Genomic DNA, 23,770 nt, shown 5'->3' on the forward strand with positions numbered 1-23,770 from the left:
CATACCACAGGGTTACAATGAACCATGCTTCCTTCTACCACAGGACCTTTGCACAGACTGTTCTTCTGCTGGGACTATCTCCTTTATGGTCTTATGATATTCCCAGCAATTCCTCTTCTTCCTTTAACTCCCAATTCAATGATCTTTTACTCAGAAAAAAAATTCCTTGATTTTTTTCATTTTCTCCGTTTTGTTTTGTTTTGTTTTTAATTTGGAATAAGAATATAAAACCTATGTCTGCTGTTTTCTTGGGGTGAGGGGTGGTGCACTGGGCAGGTGGGGAGACAGTTCCTTAGAGTACTTGGCCTAGATTTAAAAAAACTTTTCAAAGGCCAAGTAGTGCTTCCAATCTGGGTCCCCCAGGTTGGAGAGAGAGGCCAACTGACCATGACCTGTCCCAGAGGTACTAAGCAGCAAACTGCACAGGTGAGGAGTGGGTGGAAGAGGATGCAGTATCTGGTGCAGGTCCCTGGTGGTCCCATGTATCCCATTCTCCATGCAACCCAGCTGTTCGTCCAGGGAGCTGATAAGCTCAGGATGTTCCTTGACCAGCGCCCACAACCCTCACAGCTTCTGCATTATGTTTTCCAGTTTCCCCGACTCCCCGGCCCCAGTGAAGATGTCACTGGGAATGGTAGTGATGTCAGTAGCTGTGGAGGTTCCTGGGCAGCTGGAGCTGGCAGGCTGGCTGTAGGATAGCCTGATATGCCCACTGCTTTCAGATCCTGTTGTTTACTGGGCTTTGGCTTCCCCTGGTGAGACAAGGATGGCATTAGCATCCAGCCTGCTCATCCAATCCTCTGCCTGAAGAGCCAACTCAGGCCTGGCTGTGTCCGTGTACAGATCATCATAGAAGAGGTCAGACTTTCTTGGCACAGTCGTGACTGTGGGTTGGGCTCACACTTGCACTCATACAGTCTGTAGAACCAGGCAATTTCACACTTGCTGACCTCCAAGTCCCTCTTAGGCATGCCATTCAGACCCCTCTGGGGATCTTTGCTGGTGAATACATTCAAGAAGTGGATGTAGAGGCACCTGTCTGTGATTTATGGACACTGGAGTCACTTTTGTGGTAGACATAGACCACACTGGTGTCTGGGTCATGAAAGGGCAGTCAGTCCCCATTGCTTAAATCTAGATCCTGCAGCTCCACATGCTCCTCAAAGTTTTCTGTGCCTCAGAGTGTCAGTTGCCATTCACTCATGTGGCTGAAAATGGTGGTGAATACCTTGCCCTCCACCAGAAAGATGGCCTGGAATTGCCCACTCCTGCTTGGCCACTAGGGTGCCCCACTGGGGGTAGGCGATGCAGATGCTTTTGTCTTTGCAAGCGGAGCAGAAGAGGCATCCCTATGGTTCCAGCTGACATAAAAAGTGAGACCAGGGTGCAAGCTATCCAGTTGGGACAGTTCCTCGGCGGTGCCCATGCTTCAGACAAGCACCACATTATTGCAACATGCACTGAGCAGCACAATCCATGCTATGGGGTACCAGACAGTGACATGCTCACCCCTCAAACACCACTACTAGCTTAGTCAGGAGGTCAGCCCATTCTCTGGCATCTGCCACACCATGAGTGTGCAGTCCTCTTAGCCACTGGCTATGATTTCATCATTATGGGACACCAGCCAATGTCCAGACAGGCCCCAGGTGCCCACACACTGTTGGGTGGGCCTTCTCAGTGTGACCCAGTTTACTTAGAGTGAACACCAGAATGTCCTCTCACCCCACCTTGGTGCTGGGTTCTATAGTCACTGCCAGCAACTTGGGGTTGGCTGTGTAGAATGTGTTGTGTCTGGTAACATGGGACATTTGGATGTCCTCATAGCACCAGCCATTCTTGCATTTACCAGAATTTGCTCTGCTGTAACACTTGGGGAATGATTTGTGGCTCACCAAGGACAGCAGGGCTGTAGCAGCAACATCCCCCAGCTCCAGATCCCAACATCATGTGTGTGTGTGTGTGTGTGTGTGTGTGTGTGTGTGTGTATGTGTGTGTGTGTGTGTGTGTGTGTGTGTGTGTGTGTGTGTGTACTTGCTGTCTTTCTTTGTTATCTTTTAACACAGTGTTTCACTGTTACACCTGGCTGGTCTGGAACTGTACAGGCCAGGCTGATCTCCTCCCACTGTTTGCCAATGCTGGAACTACCACCGCACCTGGACTACCTGGATCCAGGGCTTAATGTTGCTTTACAACACTAACCAGTAAGTCTAAGGTGGTAGAAGCAGGGATGCTTTGCCCATGCTGTATCCCCCACTCTGGGTACATAGTAGGTCCTTGTACATCGTGGGTGTTCAGTAGCTATTTGTGAACTGAGTGGATAAACAAACCCAACTGTAGCTGGCATTTTCTTTGGACCAGCAACCAGCTCCCAAATAAAGACATGGAGACTTATTTATAGTTATGAATGCTTGGCCTTAGCTTAGGCTTGTCCCACTAGCTCTTTTAACTTAATTTCACCTGTTTCTATACATCCATGTTTTACCTGGGGCTTTTTACCTTTCTTTCATTCTGTATGTCTTACTTTCCTGCTTTTTCTGTATCTGGCTGGCTGGTCCCTGGTGCCTCCCTGGTGTCACTTTATTTTCTTCTTTGAGCCCAAATTCTTCTACCTTCTTATTCTCCCTACCTGGAAGTCCCACCTATATCTCCTCCCTCACTATTGGCCATTCCACTTTTTATTAGACCAGTCATGTGCTTTAGGCAGTCAAGATAAAATAGCAACACATCTTTACATAATTGAACAAATGCAACACATCTTTACATAGTTAAACAAATACACCTTTGTATAGTTAAACAAATATTCCACAACACCCAACAACTTCTTCTCCTCACATAATCTGATAATTTATCACATGCCCTTTGTGTTAAGTCTCTTCTGCTGTGGAATGATTAAGTCAGAGAAAAAGGAAGAGAGAAAAGAGATGATAGGGGTCTAAATTTAAGTTGTGTCATTAAGAAAGAATTAAAACCATCTAAAAGGGAAGTAAAAAGGCACCCTGTCACAATCTGATCAGTGAGCAGTGTGACATTTCTGTAGGATAATTGGTTGTCATACTGTTCTTCTGTAATTGTAAAACAGAGCCTTGAAGGAATCAATTATCCATGATAAGGATCATGAAACCTGATGATTAACATGCTGAGACCTTTTCTAAACATCCTTATCAAATAGCTGAGCACTTTGTATAGCTACCTCAACATTGGGACCACTCGGGATATTTTATTTTAAAATACAGAAATCTAGCAGCACTCCCTGGCATTTAACTCAGTCATCTTAGAATTGGGATTTGAAAATCTGGACCTGGGGAAGGACAGGAATAATATGAGACAGAATATCTTACAGTTCAGAAAAGTAAAAAAAGTTTACCACCTCTCCTTCTGAAATGGGGGCATGTAGAAAGACAGGCATTTGTCTGAAGGGGTATCAACTGGCCAAGTTGGGATAGTTTGAATATTAAAATAGGTATCAGTTTTAGATTATTTCCCATTGAATAAAATATGCATCTATGTTCCCATACTGTCATACAGAGAGAGAGCAACAATAAGATGGTACGGTGACACATTGCTGTACAGGTACATGTGAAAGTACACAGAGTCGGACCTAGGGTTAGCCGTAGGCTAGATGGAGGACGTTGTTCAATTTGATGTTGGATGCCATAGGATATGTACATGGCCTCTTTTATTATAAATTCTTGGAGTTGCCATACAAAATGATGGATTTCTGCACGGAATTTTCGTACATATTTCATTATATTTTGTTCTAATTTATCCCCCATGCCCAAGGTCCTCCTCCAAGATCCCTGCCCACCTCTGGTTGGTTTCTTTCCTCCTTCTAGATAGTTCCTCAGATGCACACTGAAGCTTTTGTCTCATGTGTTCTCTGGTACTCTCTTTATCCTGCCCCCTTCTGTAGGATATCTTCTTCCTTCTCATGATTACCTTTCCAATGTGAGCATACACACAAACTACACGTGTTTAAGTTCCTATGAGAGAGCACACAGTGTTTATTATCATAGTGATTTCCAGGCCCATACAATTTCTTGCGAATATCATGATTTCATTTTACTTTATAGCTGAATGAAATATTTCATTGTGTACATGTCTCACATTCTTCTGCTGATGGACATTTTGGGCAGTTCCTTTTCCTGGCATTTATTAATAATGCAGTAATAAATATGGATGAGCAAGTCTCTCTGTGATATACTGACTTAAAGTCCTTCAGATGTGTACCCAGGAACAGCACAGCTTGGTGATATGGAAGTTCTACCTTTAGTGTTTTGAGAAGCATCCATAGTGATTTACACAGAACAGTATTTTTCATAATATCAACCATCAGGGAACAAGGGTTCCTCCTATAGATTTTAGACAGGAATCATCATTTGTTTCTTAATAATAGTCATTCTAGCCAGAATGAAGAATAATGCCAGGTAAGTTTTAGTTTGCATTTTGTTGATGGCTAAGGATGCTGAATTTCTTGTCAGGTATGTGTTAACCATTGACATTTCTTCTTTTAAGTGCTATCTAATCGAGTGGCCATTTATTAACTGGATGATTTGGTTTGGGAGTGTGCAATTATTCGTAAGTTCTAGACATTCATCCTCTATCTGATGTGTAGCTGGCACAGGATATTTCCAGTTCTGTTGACTGTCTCTTCACTTTTGTGATTGATTCCTTTTCTGTGAAGACACTTTTTAATCTCATGTAAGCCCATTTCTCAATTCTTGGGATTATTCCATTTGCTACTATAGTCCTCTTCATAAAGACTTTTGTTGTGGTATATGTATACACTATGTGAAAATGTATTGCTGTGGTTAGTATAATAAAAAGCTGAATGGCCAATAGCTAAGCAGAAGGTATAAGCATGACTTCTGGGCACAGAGAGAGGAAGTAGGAGAGATAATCGAGGTGCAGGAAGATGACTACAAGACCTGGAAGGAGTCAGACATACAGAATGAAAGAAAGGTAAAAAGATATGAAGCAAAACATAGATCAACATAAATGGGTTAATTTAAGTTATAAGAGCTAGTGGGACAAGCCTAAGCTAAGGCTGAGCTTTTATAATTAATAAGAAGTCTCCATGTTGTTATTTGGGAGCTGAAGGCTCAAAGAAAAATCTGACTAGACATGGTGCCCAATGTGGGGCATGTACACAGAGCCCACTGTTCACAATGCACAGAGGTGGGGCTCTTTTAAGAGGCCTTGCTGTGTAACAGAGCACTTGAGCAGCTGGCAAGCTAAGTAAAAATGCCTGCAAAAGTGTAGGTATCAACTTCCTAGAGCTAGGGCCATAAAATGCAGCTCTGGGTTAAACACAGTTCCCAGTTAAATGCAGCTCTCAGGCAGGCCCTTGGGCATAAGGCTCAGCTCTCACAGGCTTGAGGAAGAGGCAGAACCAACTACCGAAGTTATGAGAAGGGACTAGCTGCCACTTAGCAATTAAAGGTTTGGCTTACAGTCAGATAATGCTACAGGTGCTCAGTAAAACAGATCCAGACCACCACCACAAAAAAAAAAAAAAAACCACCCTGGTAACAGTAACCTAGGTTACAGTGTACATAGATGCTTAAGAAAGAAAACAAAATGGGTATAGATAGTCATAGGAAAAAATGTTAAATAGTTTAAAAATAATTAAAGTAAAGTCTTTAAAGAAAGAGTAAAATAACATAAAAAGAATAAGCCATGTAAAGATGAGAAATGCACAGGAAGTCTGGATTCTGTATGATGTTTTGTTGACTTCAAATTTTTTGAATGCTGATGAGTGAATGACAGCTGCTGAGAGGCATAGGATTGTAAAAATAATTGCTGAATTAAACCAGCCTAGATATTTGAGGGATGTCTTAACTTTAAAATAAAATGCAGAAAATGTATTGCACTGGGGGAGAGGTTATGCTTTTTTTCCCCTACAGGAAATGAAAGGCTCAGGATTTCTTAAAAATTAATACAGACCAAATTTGACTGGGGGAGACCTACTGAAAATCTTGGCTACAGACATAAAGACATAAACCTAGAAAACTATAAGACAGGTAATGTATATGCTGATCCTTTGACATGGAAACGTCTATGAGACTGGATGAGACATGATAAATCTTTTTGGTTACAGAGTCCTCATGACTTACTATTACATGCCATCCTTTTGTATTGCATAGATAAAGGTTTGGGTATACAGTCCAAACAAACTTAAAAAGTTGATAGATGTCTTTTACCTGTTCAGACATAAAATGAAAGAATCATCTTTGTCTGGCTTGTGTACAATGCACATTCTATACTTGTGTTAATACAGATATGTATGTTACCTTTGAAAGTTTGTGCATTTTCAGAACAAGGGAACCAGACACCAATAAAAATGGGTGACTCTAGTGATCCAGCCTTTCAGAGTGCCTCTGTTGTAGTTTCCTCAGATTTCTGCATTCAGAACAACTTCAAGGCTGCTAGCTGAAATGATTCAGCCTCTCAAACTATTCTAGCCAGGACTTCAGATAAGCGCACTTTCCCATCACACAGAGATGGGACAATAAATGTTATAACCAGTTTTCTTAGGACTTAACCATTATCTCGATTTTTTCAAGATCCTCTGGGGATGCTGTCCCTCCCAGATAACAGAAGCAATCTAGAGAACACATTATTTAGAGGTGGGGTGGGTGGGTTTTGGTCATTCAGTGGATTATAGATGTTTGTCATCACTTAGTGGAGATATAGGAATATATGATTGCTAAAACAACTATTCATCTCAAATATTTTACACTGGTATGAATTTTTGTATATTGATAAAAATTTAAGGTTATTTTTGCTACAACATATATGTTTCTACTCTTGTTTAAGGTATTGTACCTGTGCATGTTATTTAAAAATGTGTGTGTTTGTGTGTGTGTGCATGCACTCGTGCGTGTTCTTCCTATGTTTTTGCTAGTATTGTCAAATCTGCAAATGTTGTACTGAAGCCATTGATGTCCTTTGCCTTGATTTTTGTACAGGGAGAGATATATGGATCTAGCTTCTTCTACCTAATGTCATCTAGTTTGCCCAGAAGTAGTTCTTTAAAAGGCCATCTTTTCACCAATATGTGTCTTTGTTGCCTTCCTTAGAGATTCGGTGGATATAATGACATGGATTTATCCCTGGGTCTATTCTATTCTATTCCTGTTCTGTTTTTGTACCAGTGTCACTCTGCTTTGGTTACTATGCTCCATAATCTCCATTAATGTAATTTGAGATTAGGCATTTGATACTTCTAGCATTGTTATGACTATGAAGGATTGCCTTAGCTATTCAGGAACTTTTGTGCTTTTATATGACTTTAGTTTTTTTCAGGTATATGAAGACTATCATTGTGACTATGATTGAGATTCCACTGAATATGTAGATCACATTCAGCAAGGTAGCCATTTCCATAACATTAATTCTCCCAATCCAAGAGCATGGAGGTCTTTCCATCTTCTACTGCCTTTCTACTTTCATCGTTTTGAAGTTTTCCCTGTAGGAGGATTTGTCCTACTTGACTAGGTTTATTTCTTGGTATTTTATTTATTATTAAGCAATAATGAATGGAATTTTTTCTTGATTTGTTTCTTGGCATGTTCATTATTTGTGCATAGAAAAGCTACTGATTTTTGTGTTTTGATTTTGTATCCTGATGTGATGAATATGTTTCTAATTTGTAAGAATTTTCCATTGAAGTCTTCAGAGTTTTAAGTATACGATCACTGCAATTTGGAAAAATTTGACTTTTTTCCTTGTTTCCTTTTATTTCTTTCCCATCTTAATGTTCTAGTTAAGACTTCAAGAACTATATTAAATGAGAGTGGAAAGAGAATGCATCCTTAATTCATTTCAGAGTTTGGAGAAAATTCTCTCAGTTTTTCCTTTTTAAATATAATGTTGGATATAGGTTAATTTCATATAGCTTTTACTAAGTTGAAGTATATGCCTTCTATTCTTGCTTTCTTTAGAGATTATTTCATGAAGAGATATTAAATATCGCTTAAGGCTGTTTCTGCATCAATTGATATAATCATATGATTCCTATCTTTAATCTACTTATATGCTGAATTATACTTAAAGATTTGTATATGTTGAGCAAACTTTGCATCCTGAAAGGAAACAACTTAGCCACAGCATATACTCTTAATATGTTCTTGAACTTGATTTGCAATTATTTATTGAGAATTGTTACATCTATTATCATCAGGAGAATCGATAGTTTTGTTGTGTCCTTATTAGGTTTTGGTATCAAGGTAATAGCTTCATAGAATGAGTTTGGTAACAGTCAAACATGAGAATTACATATGTAATCCTAGCCCATGGGAGATGGGAGGAAGGGAAGTCAGTATTCAAAATTGTCCCTAGCCTACATATTCTAAATACTTATCCTTATGTACACAGAGAAGTATATCTCTCATCCCTCATCAAAACAGCTTCTTTTTGCAGCAGACACCATTACAGAAAGCCTCAACATGTCAAAATGTAGAGAACGCTGACCACAAGGTGCTTGTCTTCATCTTAATGTCTCGGTGCAAAATTCAATGTTTTTCGTTAACAATTGCAGCCATTTCATCCACAACAGCACAATCCTCGGCTTTAACTGGGTTTAAAACCCTTCCTTACTGAATTGCACACATTTAATATCTTTCTTTTCCATTCCCCCCACCACCCCTTACTGTAAATCTGGGTAAATGAAGTGACCAATAACCATTACACATCCTGAATGTTTCACTGTCTTGAAATTTTCTTCATCAACCAACTTAGTCTATTACTTCTAGATTCAGAGTCATTCAAATTGTTATGACTCAGACAGAATATAACCAGATTCTTCCCCCAGAATAGAATGTGACTAGCCTCTACTCTAGATTTCAATGGAGTCTTTCCCCCCTTGGGAACTTCAGGATCCCAAACTTTACTGTGTACATTTAATATTCTGGTCTCCTGTACTTTTATTAGAATGTACCATTAAACTCTGCATATAGCCCTCTGGGGTTTCTCTAGCCCACAGATTCAAATTCTCCATCAAACCACTTCCAAAGGCCCACAAACAATGTAATCATGGCAATAGCCTCATTCTCTGGTACCAATTTTCTATTTTAGTTATGTGCTGTGAATAAAGACCAGACTAGGAGAACTTAAAGGAGTTTATTTGGGCTCATGTGTGAGGGCACAGTCTACTGTGATAGGGAATGCAAGGAGTGCCCATCTGGTATCGGGTAGAAGAAGATGAAGCCATTTGCTCACATCCAGATGAATCACAAAGCAGAGATGAAAGCAAAGAGTCAGTAAATGGGCATGGGCTGTAAAGCTCCAAGGCTTGCCCTCCATGGACTACCTCTTCCAGTGAGGCTCCACTTCATAAAAGTCCCAGTCTCTGATCTTGATGTAACTTTGTTAAGTTAAAGCTAATCTAGATCTATCAAGAAATTTGTCCATTTCTTTTGGATTTTCCAATTTTGTGGAGTACAAGTTTTGAAGAATGACCTGATGATTCTTTGCATTTCCTTGGAGGCATGGAAGGAGAGAGTACTGGGAGAGATGATTGGAATTGGAGGGCATTTGAGGGGTAAGGTAGCAACCTAGTGCAATGAAAACTCTCGGGAATCTATAAGGGTGATCCTAGCGAAGACTCCTAGTATTAGGGGATACGGAGCCTGAATTGGTCATCCTCTCTAACCAGGCAAGCCTTCCAGTGGAGGGATGGAAACATCAACTCAGCCACAAAACCTTTGACCTACAATTTGTCCTGCCTGCAAGAAGCACTGGGGCACAGGTGGTGCAGAACTCGTGGGAGTGAACAACAAGTGACCGTCCAACTTGAGACCCACACATGAAAGGGAATCCACACTTGACACTGCCTGGAGGGCTAGAAACCAGAGACTGGCTAGCCCAGAGACCTAGGAGAGAACCAAACACAACTGGAAAAAGAAGCCAATGAATTGATTCATAATGATACTCTGCTGTACTTGTAGACTGGAGCCTAGCATACTCATCATCAGAGAGGCTTCCAAGAGATGGGAGAAGATGCAGAAATCCACAACCAACTATTAGGTGGAGCTTGGGGAATGCTTCAGAAGAGGTGGAGGGGGAACTGTAGAAGCCAGAGGGGCCAAGGACAGAACAAGAAAATCGCTCACAGAATCAACTGACCAAGGCTCACAGGGGCTCACGGAGACCTCTGCAAAATGTTATGGCTATGTAGCCTGGCGTTCTTGTGGGACCCCTAACAGTGGGAGCAGGGGCTGTCTCTGGCTCTTTTGCCTGCTTTCAGGAACTTCATCCTCCTACTGAGTTGCCTCATCCAGCCTTAATTTGAGGAGAGGTGCCTAGTCTTATTGCAACTTGATATGCCATGTTTGGTTGATAAGCCTGAGAAGCCTGCCTTTTCTGAAGGGAAAGGAAGAGGAGTAGATGTGAGGGATGGGGGAGAGGGACTGGGGAGAGAGGAGCTAGGGGAAGCTATGGTCAAGATGCAATATATGAGAGAATTTTAAAAAAGGAATGAAGGAATGAAGGAACGAAGGAAGGCAGGAAGGCAAGAAGGAAGAAGAAAAAAGAGAATACTCCCAATCTCCCAACACAACTCCACTAGATGGGGTCCAAGTGCTCAAACACAGGAGTCAAAGGAGGACCTTTCACATTCAAGCCACAGCAATCCATTATTTCCGTTTATGGATATTTGAATAGTTTTCATTTTTAGGCATTATAAGTAAAGCAGCTATGAACACTCATATGAAAGTTTTTGTATAGATACATGCTTTTGTTTCTCTTACAAAGAGGCTGAAATGGAATAGTTGGATCATCTGGAAGAAAATTTTAATTTTGTAGGAAAATCTGAGGTTGTTTTCAAAATGGCTTTTCCCATTTTACATTTCCACCAGGAATTTCAGAGTTCCACATAATATACAACTCTTGGTAGCCAGAAATTTTAATTAGAGCCATTCTAACAGGTATATAGTGATATTATAGCTCCAATTTGTGTTTTCCAAACATGTGCTTATTTACTGTCTATATATTTTGGTAAAATATCTGCTCAGATTTTTCCTACTTTTTTATTGTTTGCTTTATGATTACTAAGTTTTGAAAGTTCACTACTGTCTTAGTTTGAGTTACTAGTATAATGAAACTTCATGACTAAAAGTAAGTTGGGGAAGAAGGGGTTTGTTTGGCTTACACTCCCACATTGTAGTCCATTACTGAAGGAAGTCAGGACAGGAACTCAAACAAGGCAGCAACTTGGATGCAGGAGTTGATGCAGAGGCCATGGAAAGGTCCTGATCACTAGGTTGTTCAGCCTGCTTTCTTATAGAACCCAGGACCACCAGCCCAGGATGGCACCACAATAGACTGGGCCTTCCCCCATCAATCAATAATTAAGAAAACGCCCTACAGGTTTGCCTACAATCCAGTCTTATGGAAGCATTTTCTCAATTGTGGTTCCCTCCTCTCAGATGACTCTGGCTTATGTCAAGTTGACATAACACTATCCAGCACAACTGACCCCTTGTCAACTTGACCTACAACACTTTTCAAGACATAACCTTTCCTTTTATTTTTTATTTTTTGGTTCATCCCCAAGATCTCAATTTAATAAATACCACAAATATAAAACATATTACAAAACAAAAATCTTATAGTCTTTACCAATTCAAACACTTTGAAAGTTCAATCTCTGAAAAAATTCCAAACTCTCTTTTAAAATCCAAAAACTTTTTAAAAAAAAATTCCAAGTCTCTCAACTGTAGGCTCCTATAAAATTAAAAATAAGTTAAACACTTTCTTACATTCGCAATCTAAACAAAGCCAAACCAAACTCCAACCATGTAAATAATTCAGTGCCGAGTGTCTGGTAGTCACTTAACGTCTTTCAAGCTCCTCCAAGGAGCTTGGGTCACGGTAGTGAGGCCCCAGGTTCGATCCCCACGTTGGACGCCAGATATTGGTAAAATTATTAAGGCCACTCCATGTAGTTAAAAGGAGATTTATTTAATGGCGTAACTTACAAATTAAGGGATAGGTAGGTCGCGGGGTCTGGGGAAGGTGTGTCGCAGTCCAGCGGTGCTCTCTGGAGCTCTGCTTGGCCCACCTCCACCGTCCAGGGTCCCAGAAACGAGAGAGCCCTGGCTCGATCCAGATGTCGGGTCTCCAGGCGCCTCCCTTGGCCCCGCCTTGTAGGCGTGACAGTTGCCGAAGTCTCAATGGGGGTTGGAACTTCCAGATCAAAGCTGGAATGGCTACCCACTACAGGTCACTTCTCCATCTCTGCCCTCTGCAGCATGCTCACCTCGTGTTTCAGGCTTCACTCCCCTGCTGCTGCTGTTGTTGGTAGTCACACCATGGTCCGGTCATCTCCAAAATGCTGGGGTCCTAGGCTACATCTGGGCTGCACTTTCTCAATAGCCGCTCCTGGGCTCTCTTCATGGTGCCAATCCTCAATTTTTCTCCACGACCCCTTCAATCTTGCGGTCTCTACTGCTACTCTGGCTGCACCTTCACCAATGGCCTCTCCTGGCCTCTCACAGTACCAAGCCTCAGCTGCTCTTCGTGACCCATTTGTGCCTTCAAAACCAGTACCACCTGGGAAACTCTCACAAGTTACCGAGTCTGGCTGCCGGCACAACTTTACTACAACTTCTAGCCCTACATGGAATTTGATTGTCAAATGTTTCTTTCTAGTTTGTGTCTTTTCTCTTCAATCTTACAGCAGTGTCTTTGGAGATGTCTCTTGATGCATAATTTATTATTGCTTTCATTTTCAGACCATACACCTTTTGCATCATCTCAAAGAACATTTGTCTGGCAGTATCATGAAGATTCTCTCCTTTCTTTGCTTTTGGAGAATTTTGAAGTTTGGAATTTACTTTTAGACATACGATCCTCTTGAGGTTAAGTGTTATAAATGATGCCAGGAAGCCGGCGGTGTTGGCACACGCCTTTAATCCCAGCACTCTGAGGCAGAGGCAGGAGGATCTCTGTGAGTTCAAGGCCAGCCTGGGCTACAGAGTGAGTTCCGGAAAAGGTGCCAAAGCTACACAGAGAAACCCTGTCTCAAAAAACCAAAAAATAAAATAAAATAAAATAAAATAAAATAAAATAAAATAAATGATCCCAGGTTTCAAAGTATGAAGAAAAACGGTTCTTTGTCATTTGTCTGTTTTTTAAGTTTTCCATATGGCTATTCATTTGTTTGAGAAAACTCCCTGGAAAGTCTCCCCACTAGTTGTCTTTGGTGCTTGGTCAAATATCAGTGTTTCATAAATTAGTGGATTTATTTGCACCTTTATGTTCAATACTTTCTTTTGCCTTAGACAAGTTCTCACTGTGTAGCTCTGGCTGGTCTGGAACTTGCTATGTAGACCAGGCTAGCCTCAAACTCACAGATATTCACCTGTCTCTGCCTTCTGAGTGCTGGGATTAAAGGCATATGCCACCCATGCCTGACCTCAGTTTTTTTTTCTCATCTATTTGTAAAAATAATAAATATTACTTCAAGTCCATAGTTAGCCTTGACGTAGTAGTATCAAGCCAGTTTTGATCATCTTCTTCAAAATTCCTTTGGCTGCTATAAGCACATTTATTTCCACATGGACTCTAGAATCTCTTAACTTTAAGAGGAAAGCAATATTAATTTTTTATTTTAGAAGTTTCATTGATCCTATGAATTATTTTGAATGGAATCAATACCTTAAGATACCTTGTCACAAACAGTGAGTGTATCTCTCCGTTTACTTATATAGTCTTTAATTTGTCAAAAACCTTTTATACTTTTTCTACATACAAATTGTATACTTATTTTGTACAGGTTTGTCACTGTTTCATGCTTTATGTTAGAAACTGTCATTATTTATTCAGTGTTTTGATTGATGCTGATAGATTGTTCTATAATCTATAGCTTTCATAGAATAAGTTTATGTCATTGACCTCGATATGATTTTTCCCATTATTTCTTCTCTTTTTCCCTATATTTATTATATTGAAAATAGGTTTTTCTTCGTACACTATATTCTGATTACAGTTTCCCCTCCCCCAACTTCCCCCAGATCTCCCCCACATCCTCTTCCATCCAAATCCACAGCCCTTTTTCTCTTTCTCTCATTAGAAAACAGACATCTAAAAGAATAATAACAAGATGAGATAAAGCAAAAACAAACCAGAACAGGGCAAAAAGCAAAGACAAATAAACAGAAGAAAAAGCCAAAAACAAAACAGAAGACACACATATAGATGCACAGACACACACATTCACGCACCCAGAAATCCCATTTAAAAAAAAAAAACCCACAACCATAATATATCTACAAAGGAACTATAAAGTTTTATAAGAAATTCCCTGGCAAAGCATTATGAGACAAAGAACCTCCAAAAATGCCATTGAGGTCCATTTACATTGACATGGACGTCCATTGCTGGGCATAGGGACAATTCTCAAGAGTGGTTTGCATACCTAGTAAGACTCCCTTGGGAAAAACTAAATTTTCATTTACAAGTGGTTTTCAATTGAAGATAGCTTCTGGGTTAAGGACAGGACCATGTGTCCACTTCCCTTCTTAGGGCTGGGATCCCATCTGGACCAGACTCCTACAGGCCCTATGCATACTGCCTCAGTGTCTGGGAGTTCACATGTACATCGGTCTTACTCTGTTTAGACAGCCTTGTTGCCTTGGTGTCCTCCATGCCCTCTGGCTCTTACATTCTTTCCACCTCCTCTTCCACAGAGTTCCCTGAGCCCTGAGGGAGAGACTGATGAGACATTCCATTTAGGACTGAGTGTTCCAAGGTCTCTCACTCTCTGTACATTGACTGTGGGTCTCTGTATTTGTTCCCATCTGCTGCAGGAAGAAGCTTCTCTGATGATGACTGAGGAAGGCAGTGATCTACAAGTATAACAGGATGTCATTAGGAGTCATTTTATTACTACATTCTATTAGTAGGACAGAAGTATTTGACTTTCCTCTAGGTCCCTGTCCTATTTAGTCTCAGGTTCTTGGCCAGCCAAGCAGTGTTTGGGATGGGTTTCATTCATGGAGTGAGCCTTTAATCCAATCAGATACTGGTCAGTTACTCCTGTAAGCTTTTTGCTACTTACTACTGCACTAATGCATCTTACAGGCAGGTCATCATTTTAGATCAAAAAGTTCGTGTATTTTTCATGGATTCTATCAAATTTCTATATTGATGGTCACTGTTCACCAACACTTGTTAACCCTTTCCTTTCTGATATTGGCATTATTTTCTAATTATCTTCCCTATTTCAGTGGCTACAGTCACATTCAACATTAACTAGATACCTGCATTTTCTTTCTAATTTTAGGGATAAGTTTCCTGTTTTTCTACACTGTGCACTGTGAGATTTAGGTTTTTCCTAGAAGTTTTCTTCAGGCTAAATCTCCTTGTCTTACTTTGTTGAAAGATCTTAAATATATGTAATAAAAGGATGTTGGACTTTTTCAAATGCTTTATGTTTATTGAAATTCTCCGTACAATTTCTTGTTTGTTTGTTAATATGTTGGATTACAGTGATTGACCTTTTGATGATATGCAAACCTTTTAATTCCTGGCACAAACCCCACAGAGTCAAGATAATCTTTTTGTAACATAAATTGGATGCATTTTTCTGAAGTACCTTTCAGGCTTTCTACTTTTTCTTCAGGAGCAATGTTGGTCTCTTCTTTCCTCGTAGGCACTTCCGGCCTCTGATGCCAGGACAATGCAGCCCTCTAAGAAAAGCTGGTTATGTTCTCCCTTCTTCAGTTTTATGAAAGAGTGAGTGCTGTTTCTTAATTAAACATACAGTGCAATTCACCGGTGAAGCAATTAAGGTCTATAATGTGTATACATATTGATGAAGTAATTCTGTATTTGGGATAGTTTCTCAGATTAGCTGTTTTTTCTCCAATGAACTATGAGAGTCTTGTAAAGAATTTTTCCATTCCATTCAAATTGACAGATTTATTAGTCAATAGCTACCTACGAAATTGTCAGGTTTATTAGTCAATCATCTGCTGTTTATTAGTCGATACTGCCTTTAATGCCCTATAATATCTAAATTATGATAAGCTTTTGGTCTCAGTAATTTTTGTTTTGTTTTGGTTTGGTTTTTTGTTTTGTTTTTTGAGACGGGACTTCTCTGTAGCTTTTGGAGCATATCAGTAATTTTATCTTTATACAAATTTAAATTGCTTCTTGTCTTTTTATTTTGTTTAGTGTTTATGTTTTGGCTTTGTTTGGGCATCTTTTTCTAGTTTCTTAGGATTCAATGATATTTAATTCTAAAACCTGAGAAAGATGGTAAGTCTGTGGTTAGACAGGTTTTCTTAGTCCTGTTTGGTTTGACTACTGGCGAAGCAATATTCAATTCCCAATTAATTCACTTCCTAGTGCAAACCAGGAAATAAAGGATACTTTCTCATGGTTCCTCTCAGGGAAGTTATCACAGAACAGTGTTGGGAAAATGATAATACATGTGTGTTGACTTGGGCCTAAGGTGGCATAAGGCAGAGTTCTATGATGCTATCTGCTGCTCTTCCAGTGTGCCAGAACTGAATCCAGTTTAGGTTAATGGTACCAAGCCACAGTTAAATCTAGGAAAATCAATGACACCATTTGAGGTTTAAAAAAATCAGTAATTCTCAAAACCTGAAAAAAAAATTAAAATCTCAACACGTTGTTTCTTCTGAAAAACATCCATGGCAGTTTGAGCTGCAGGTGGACATCACTGATCTCCACAAGTGACCACTGTACTTTCTATTTTTACTGATAGTTATTTGTGTCTTGGTGATCCCGAAAATCACTCAGCTTTAAGCATCTTCAGCTTCAAAGTCACAGGAAGCTGTGTCTGTCACACCACAGTACTTCATGAGCTTATTTGTAAGACTAGAAATGACTCCCAGCCATTTCCTTGAGCAATACTTGCTCCTAGGTCATCCCTGTTTTAAAGCCTTAGGGAGATGTGTAGAAGGAAGATTTCCAATGTCTTCAAAAAAGTATTTGATCATAAGGAAAGGAAAACGTAAGGATAAAAAGCTGATTCTTCCTCCAGGTTAGAGGCAATTTTTTAGGCAGGTCTCATAGCTTCTCCATGTCATTCTTTCATCATATATAAAATGCAATTATGTTATAAATTATGTCACTCACTGTACCCCTATAGCACCAATCCAGCCTAAGATTTAAAGTGCAGTATATGGAATTCTGAAAATCACCTACAGATCTAGCCATCTGTACTGGCTAATGTGAGTAGATATTGGGTAATGCATAAACCAATGTTTGTCCTTAAAACACTTAGTTCTAGGGAATGACTGACTCTGGAATAAGCTGCTTGCAAACACATAAGACAACTTGGATTACAGGTCTAAGTGATGAAAATTAGGAAGCAGGCTTTTAGGAAACCTGTACAATAGGAACAAAACCATTATGTTGCTTTTTACCTAGGAAAGCTCCCCCTGGAGAGAGGCAGCTTACTATTAAAAAATTATGTTACAGCAGTTCAGAGTCATTTTAAAAATTAGTTTCCATGGCTGGAAAAAAGAAGCATTATAATTTCACATTAGTATACCCTAAAGAATTCCTCCTTGCTTTATTGATTTCTAGGGCTCTTAGAAACATGTTTAATGCACTCAGGCAACAAATGTATATGTATGTGCATGTGTACACATGTGAGTGTGCAAGTACATGCTTCTATGTTTTCAACACAAGTACACTTGTGAGTGTGTACATGGATGCTTACCTATATGTGTTAAGCACAAATACTAGGATCTGCCTTCGCTACTTAGTATCCAAGGGAAATTTTAATGAGGAGATTGGCACTAGATTTTGATTTGGTTGGCTCTCTACATCTATGCATTCCATATCTACATATTTAACCAATCATGAACCAAAACTATTAGAAAAAATGTAATTGTACCAAAGACATAGACATTTTTTGTTGTTATAGTATTTAATTGTCTATTGGGAATGGACTCCAGGTACCCCTGCAAGTACTAAAACATACAGATGCTACATCCTATTTATAAAAAATATTGTATGCATATAATTATATACATCCTTTTACATACTTTAAATCATCATGGGTGGCATACAGTGCCTGATACAATGCGAATAACATAAATAGTTGCTGACCTATATTATTGAGAAGGGCAATACATGTTTGTTGACTTGATTTGGCCTAAGGTGGCATAAGGCAGATTCCCGTAATGACCATAAGTCTATATAAGTTTAGTACAGACAGATGATAATATACATACTACGATTTTGTTAATGTTTTGTTAACTCTTTGAGAATTTCACAGAATGTATTTTGATTGTATTCACCCCCCCCCATTCCAGATCCACCCACACCTTTTGTCCCTAACTCATCCAGCTTCATATTCTTTTTTTAAACCCATGGAGTCCAATATGTGTTGCACATATACTCTTGAGTGCTGGGCCTAAACCAAGGACCACATTCTTAAAGAAAACTGACTCTTCCTTTCCTAATGGCTACCAAATTCCAATAGCTTGTCAGCTATGGGCGGGGACTTCATGCCCACCTTCTCATCTCCATGCAGGGACTTTGTCTGGCTTGAGCTTCGGCAGGTCTTGTACATGCTGTCAAAAATCATTATGGGTTCAGCTGCGCAGCTGTCCTGCTGAATCCATCAAACACAGTTTCCTTGAAGTCATCTATCACTCTGGCTCTTACAATCTTTCTGTCCCCCTCTCTTACAAAGATCCTTGAGCTTTGGGGAAAGGGATGTGAAATGGACATCCTATTCAGGGTTTAATACTTCACAGTCTCTGCATTTGACCAGATGTGGGTCTCTGTGTTAACTGCCATCAACTACTAAAATAAGTTTCTCTGATGAAGAATGTGAGCTTCACTGATCTACTGATATAGCAATAAGTTATTAGGAATTGTTTTTATACTATATACATTCAGCAGAATAGTAGTAGTAGGTTCTCCCCTTGTGCATAAGACCATCTATACACAAGTTTTAAGCCCAGATAATGGTACCAGATATGGATTCTATCACATGGACTACACCTTAAACCCAAACAGAAATGGTTGGTGACTTCCATAACAGTCATACTACTATTACACCAGTAGGAATGTCTTTTCAGGACAGTCATTGCTGTAGTTCATAGGGTTTGCAGATGGGTAAGACCAATGACTACTCTTCTTCTATGGCAGGGTACATAACACTTAACAACGCCATGAAGCCAAGCAGTGGTGGCATACTCCTTTAATCCCAGCACTCGGGAGGCAGGTGGATCTCTGTGAGTTCGAGGCCAGCCTGGGCTACAGAGTGAGTTCCAGGAAAAGCGCAAAGCTACACAGAGAAACCCTGTCTCGAAAAACAAACAAACAAAAAAAAAAAAAAAAAAAAAAAAAAAAAAAAAACACCATGAAAGGTAGACAGTAGAGTGGAAGCTTACTGCTTAATTTGTCCATGTTTTAAGATGTTACTATATGGTATTCTCAGCAATAAGGTCTTCTCATCAAGTTCTGAAGGGTAACTAAGAACAATGGCTTGAGCATACATTCAAATATTCTTTATCTTACTGCAGAGATAATTGCTCAGCCATGTTTGTTGCTGCTCTATTCACAATAGCCAGGAAATAGAAACAGTTTATATACCCATCAACTGCTGAACAGAAAATGAAAATGTGGTGCATTTTCATGACAGAATATTATTCAATTATTACAAAAAAGAAATATGAAATTCACAGGTAAATTACCTTAAGTGAGGTAACACAGGCCCAGAAAGACATCACTTGTTTTTTTTCCATATGTATTATTATTCAATTATTACAAAAAAAGAAATATGAAATTCACAGGTAAATTGCCCTAAGTGAGGTAACCCAGGCCCAGAAAGACATCACTTGTTTTTTTTCCATATGTAGATGTTGGCTTTGAATTTCAGTTATGTGTGTTTCATGTGTAATACCAATGGAGGTCAAGAAATTAGTAAGGGTCCATGGGGAAGAAAGAAGGGAGATAGAATATAGATGTAGAATTAAAGGGGGGAAATGTTCTAATGGAACAGTAAAAATTAAATGGGGGAATCAGCGTAGAGGAGGAAATAGGGGCAGGGATAACTAACACTAAGCTTTTTTGAAAAAGCCATAAAAAAAATACTACTGTAGATACTTCCTAAAATATATACAGACATAATTTTTTAAAAGTAGTTTCCATCCGTGGTTGGTTGAAACTATTCACAGACAACACTCATGTATTGAGGAAATGATACAACAACTATTTCTTACCATTTACAACATTTTATCTACTACACATAATCTAGGGATGTTTGGGGCTAGCACAAAAGAGATGTGCAGGTCATATGTAAATACACTTTTCTGATTCTCAACACATTCACCTCAGAATAGTTCTGACAGGAAGCCAAATAAAGAACCTCAAGTAAAAGGATGTGATGCTCACTTTCTAAGTTAATTATAAACTATGACTTCATACCTGTGAGAAAGAGGTAAATAAATTTCTAAATAAAAAGAACATGGTATGCTAAATAAGTCATTTGGGAACAGATAGAGAGCATCATTTCTAACGCTTGGAATGTTTAATTATTTTGAACAAATACCCCATTCACAGAAACCAGAGTATCAGACAGTGCCTCTTTGGCTGTGAAGTATGAAAGATGCCTGCAAAGCATGGAGGAAAAGCCCTTTTTAGTAGCAATTCAGGAACATACCTAATATTCCAGTCAGATATTTATATTAGCCCATGTGGGTAAGAAATCATACACAATATATATGTAATAATTAAGACATATGAAATATACATTATATATGTATATATGTTTATGAATGTATATCTTCTACTAAAACTACATTAAATTTCTGGCCATTTCAACTAGAAACTTGGCTACAGGTTGCCAGCATTCCTGGCGAATTCACTTGGATGTCCCTAACCCAATTCAGATTTATCTTAAACTGAAATCTGGATTTCCCCCTCATATCTACCTTTCTCCTTCACTGTTCAGACTCCATAAATGGCATCTGTAATTTTAAGTAGCTTCACACCCAGAAGCCTGGGAGTCACACGTGTCATACCTTCTCCCTCACATTCCACATGCAGCCCTTCACCACACCTTGGCAACAGAATTTACCATTTAATGCAGATTTGCTCATTTTTTTCTTCCTGAGGCACTCTACACTGAGACTGCATTATCTCATGCCTTCACTATCCCTGGGCTCTCATGACAATTTTTTACAGGATGAACAGCAATCATAGTGACATTTGTCAAACATAAGTTAACTCACATTAGTATTTAATCAAGGTTATTGATAGATTGAGTGATAGCATTTTCTTGTAAGACCAGCATAACTTCCATGTACAGGTTCATGCACAATTTCCACATATGCTGTGGTTTGAATGTGTGGCTCCTCAAATTCATGTGTTAGAAATTTGATCCAAGTGGCAATGTTTGGGATATGGGCCTCAAAAGAGATTTTTCAGTCATGAGGACTGTCTTTCATGGATGCCTTAATAACTACTATAAAAGGGACATGGACTGGATTCATTCTCTCCTAGCCTTTTGTCTTCCATTATGTGACATTAGAAATACATTCCTGATGGCTGACAAGATGGGGAAAGGCACTTGCCACCAAGTCTCATGACCTGAGTTTGATCCCCAGAACTCACATAGTAAAAAGTAAGATATTAATAAACCTCAAGTTTTCCTCAGACATCTGTACATCTGCCATGGCCTCTCTCCTGTCATACACCACACACACACACACACACACACACACACACACACACACACACACACGCAATAAATAAATAAATAAATAAATAAATAAATAAATAAATAAAGGAAAATAATTTTAAAATATCAAAGGGCAGCAATTAAATCTTGGATTTCTCAGCCTCCATAACCATGAGATTATAAATCTCTGTTACTTATGAATCATCCAAGCTTGAGTATTCTGCTATAGCCATATCAACAAACTAAACAATTTGTAGCCCAATTCTTTCCAACCAAAAGTTCAGTAATCTCCACCCCCACTGAATTGGGGCTAGCATTCTGACTCACTTCTAATTAATTAATGACATTCAGTGGAAATGACAGAGTGTGACTTGCTGAGCTCAGTCCAAAAGAGCCACCAATGTCTTCAAGTTTTTGTTGTATAAGTTTTCTACTTCTATGGTTTGACAAGATTTTTTAGTGAATGGGATTTTTTTCCCCGACTTCTTTCTCAATATGCTTGTTACTTGTATATAAGAAGGCTACTGGTTTTCCTGGATTAATTTTGTCTCCTGCTACTTTTCTACATGTGTCAATTGTAGATTTCTGCTGGGCTCTTTGAGGTCTTTTATGTATAGAATCAGACAATCTACAGAAAAGGATTTTTTGACTACTTCTTTTCCTATTTGCATTCCTATGTCTTATTGCCAGACACAGGACTTATGGTACCATATTCAGTGAGGGTTAGGGAGAGCACTACATTCTTCTGATAAATGGAGACAGTATTAAACTGACTCCTAATGACTTATACCCACAGATCAGTGCATCTCTCAACCCTCATCAGAAAAGCTTCTTTTTGTAACAGATGATGATTAGCACCAAAACTCACACTGGTCAAGGTGAAGAGAAAAAGACCGCAGAATGCTCTTTTAGGAATGGGACATCTCTATCATACACCCTCCCCCTGAGGCACGGGGATTGTTCTGGAAGAAGGGGTGGAAAATTTTCAGAACCAGAAGTGGTACATGGTAAGGAAACAGTGTCTTCTGGACACAGCAGGGCAGTTGCACATACGAACACATATGGTTGAGACAACCTGCACAAGACCTGTAGAAAATCCCAGCATGGAAAAGGGAGCCACAAGGTCACAACCTTGGCCAAGGAGCAATTGACCTGCAGAAAATCCCAGCACAGAAAAGGGAACTACACAAGGGCCCAACCCTAGCCAAGGAGCAATTGATAGCTTCTAGGAGAAGAGTCCATTTTTTAAGGTTGTGGTCCCTGGTAGGATGACCATGCTCCAGTGAGTATCACACATCTAATAGTACGTGGACAGAACAAATTGGACTTGGGTTTTTAAAGGAAAAGGAAGGGGCACAGGATTTGGAAATGGAGATGGAACTGGGAGAAGTGAAATGAAGGGTGAACATAATCCAAACACATTGTACAAAATTATTAAATACTTGACAAAAAGACAGAGAAAAAAGCCCACCAAGCTGCCAGCTATTTCCTTTGAGACCCGGTGTTTTGGGTAGAAGCCTACTTTTGTCATGAGACCACTGTTCTAGAAAGCCACACACAGGGACCACAGAGAACACTCTCAGCTGAGAGCTAGCGTCTCCCACCAGTCACATCTTTAATCCCCCTGACTGCAGCCCCAGACAACTCGTGGCCATGATCACATAAAAAGACCATAAATGAAAACTGATAGTCAGCTGCTTTCTGAATTACTAACAACAGACAAACTTTTGAGTAAAAATAAAATTGTTGTTCTTATGTCCCTAAGCTTTGGAGTAATTTGAAAAACAGTAAATAGACTAGATTCCCACAGACACAGAATCTGGCTCCTTGTCATTCCCTGAGTTCTCTAGCCTCTGCTATACAGCATGCCTCCAGCTACCACATCAGGCTCCGCCCACACTGGGCTTTGCTTATTCCAGCTGCTGAAGCTCTCATTCTCCATGCTTAGAATGCACTCTTCCCCTGGCTAGCACTTTCTCAGCTCATGGCTTTAAACCATTTTTTTTTTTCACGAAGCTAAAGGATATACAGAAGAAATGCTTGGATGATTTTCGCTGTGTGTGAGTGTGTGTGTGTGTGTGTGTGTGTGTG

The 23,770-nt window shown here is 39.5% G+C and overlaps 1 pseudogene; it reads right to left on the bottom strand.

Moving 5' to 3' along the window:
• Positions 1–312: 312 nt before the first annotated feature.
• LOC131919840 (coronin-1B-like) overlaps positions 313–23,770 on the bottom strand; it is a 54,175-nt pseudogene continuing 30,717 nt past the window's right edge.

The sequence above is a fragment of the Peromyscus eremicus genome, chromosome 9 (genome assembly GCF_949786415.1).
Source record: "Peromyscus eremicus chromosome 9, PerEre_H2_v1, whole genome shotgun sequence".
NCBI lineage: Eukaryota > Metazoa > Chordata > Mammalia > Rodentia > Cricetidae > Peromyscus > Peromyscus eremicus.